At 46.4% G+C, this 2,500-nt stretch overlaps 1 pseudogene across 1 annotated transcript in view; it reads left to right on the top strand.

Annotated features, from left to right (window-relative positions):
- Window positions 1-2,500, top strand: part of LOC113568923 (coiled-coil domain-containing protein 171-like) — a 39,586-nt pseudogene that overhangs the window by 30,501 nt on the left and 6,585 nt on the right. The window contains exon 17 of the transcript XR_014119074.1: window positions 456-646. The product of XR_014119074.1 is annotated as a coiled-coil domain-containing protein 171-like (transcript). The remainder of the gene's footprint in view (window positions 1-455; window positions 647-2,500) is intronic.

A 2,500-nucleotide genomic window follows, 5' to 3' on the forward strand; every position in this document is an offset into this window, starting at 1 on the left:
ACATGCACACACACACACACACACACCCCAGCTCTGAATAAGCACGTGCACACACACACACACACACACCCCAGCTCTGAACAAGCACGTGCACACACACACACCCCAGCTCTGACCAAACACCTGCACACCCGCACACACACCCCAGCTCTGACCAAAAACCTGCACACCCGCACACACACCCCAGCTCTGAACAAACACCCGCACACACACACACCCCAGCTCTGACCAAACACCCGCACACACACACACCCCAGCTCTGAACAAACACGCGCACACATGCCCCAGCTCAGGACACACATGCCCACACATAGACTGCTGTAAAATGCTCCCCACACATACACACACACTCCCTAAGTTTAGAAGCCTAATTTCTGTACAATAAATGAGTGCATGAAGACCAACAGATGGGAACATTGATTGATTGATTGATTGATTGATTGATTGTGCGCTAGAGTGTGGCTCTGATGTGCTGGAGGCTGCACAGAACAGCTTCAGTAAGCTGCTGGAGAGACTGCTCGCGGTAGCAGACCCTGACTCCAAGGGGCACTGTGGAGACCTGGGATCGTTGGCATGGCAACTTGGTCAGGGACTACACAGGCTCTGCACAACCCAACATAGTCTACCAGGTTACTACACTAGCAAGGTAACACACACACACACACACACACACCACACATACACCACACACACACACCCCTCCAATTTATATGTACACTGCTCAAAAAAAACTAGAGGAACACTTAAATCACACCTTGATTCTCAATCAATGAAGAATTCTTTACTGAGCACAATGACGTAACAACAGTCAATATAAACCCAAATCATCAACCCACTGAGTCAAATCACACCAAAAATCTAAGTACTTTACGCTTGGGGTCACAGTGATCCGATTACTATGGGAACAACAACAACAGTTGTCTTCACCTTCATCTTACTGAGGGGGTTCAGGTCTATGCAGAACAGCAGCGAGGACAGAGCATCTGCTTGGTAAATGCCACATTTGATGGTGACTTGCGCTGTTGGCTTGAAGTTGTCCTCTAGAGTTGTCTTCCACAGCTCCATTGAGTTCTTGTTGAAGGTCCGTAGAGTCCTGTTGATGTTATACATCCTCAAGCATACCAGGATCCATGTGTGGGGCATGGGTCATTGGCTTTCTTGTAGTTAATCCAAGCGATGCACAGGTTGGTCTCTATGGTTTTACAGTCCTGAGTGACTGTAGCTGGTACTTTGGCTCTTCTGGTGCCAGTGCCTTTCTGGGCCCCGCTCATGTACAGAGTCATGTGCCTACTCATCGTAGGTGCAGTGATGCCGTGTTGTGTAGAGTCAGGTTATCGCCAGATGGATTGGATGGACAGAACTCAGAATAGGACTTCGGTTAAGCAGTTTAATCTATTAATAGTTAAGCTGGTGTGGATCGTGTCTGGCACCTTTCTTGGACATCTGGTAATGTGATGGGATGGTTTCTGAATCCTGTTCCCTGCTCTCCCATATGGTAAGTCTGTTCTTAGTCTGTTACCCTGCCACTCTGAGAGTACACTTTGTTACTTCTGGTAGAGAGCTGTCTTTGTTTGGCAGTTTCCAAGCCCTCAGGTATGGACGGCTTGTTGTACTTCTCAGGTCTTCTTCATTAAGCCTTTCTGCAGTTCTGATAGCAGTTCTGATAACTTCTCTCCTTATCTTGGATGACCTCCTTGATGATGTTCATCTTGTAGCCAAGCATCTCCAGTATCTGTGGTGGCGTATATTAGCCAGTTAGTCTCAGTGATCACAGTAGCGATCGCCCAGAGTGCTGCATCTTCCAGCACCTTTTCAGGTTCTTCACTTGGTCTTGGTCTGTCCAGCTAAGCCATCATATTCAGTTTCAGGTCAGCAGCTCTGATGTGGAGCTTGGTACATGGACTCATTGGATCTTTCCAATTTCCAATTTGAACTCATTGGGTTTTGGTTCTCAATTTCAGGGTGTGGGGATGATAACATCTGCCCTTTTGACCTGTCGTTCTGGCTTCCCCTTGCCGAAGCATTTGTATTGTACCTCGTCGATCTCTAGTTGTGACAGCATTTGTCGATTGCAGATGTTGGAACAAGGAGAGACTAGTTGTTTCGGTGTTGCTCTAGATGTTTGGTATTGAAGCATCCATAGTTCCCACATCTCCTGCATGTACCCCCTCACACTGGGGCTGCTTGTGTTGTAGCATTCCAACCATCTTCTCTTCTCCACTCTTATCTATGAGTTTCCCTAAAGGTTCCAGTACTATAGGAACTCCATTCACAATGATTGTTACCAGTTTCCTCTCCAGTATCAAAAGAAAGACACGCTCTAACTCATAGCTTCATTCTTACTTTTTTGTTTAGTATGCCAGAACATTTTCTCAGAATATAAATCAGAAGAGTTGTTTAATTACAGATTCTAATATGAAGTCTAAAGCTTTAAGATTGGTCTACAATGGAGTGTGTGTGTGTGTGTGTGTGTGTGTGTGTGTGTGTGTGTGTGTGTGTG

The sequence above is a fragment of the Electrophorus electricus genome, chromosome 21, assembly GCF_041902795.1.
Source record: "Electrophorus electricus isolate QZ-2024a chromosome 21, ASM4190279v1, whole genome shotgun sequence".
Taxonomy (NCBI): domain Eukaryota; kingdom Metazoa; phylum Chordata; class Actinopteri; order Gymnotiformes; family Gymnotidae; genus Electrophorus; species Electrophorus electricus.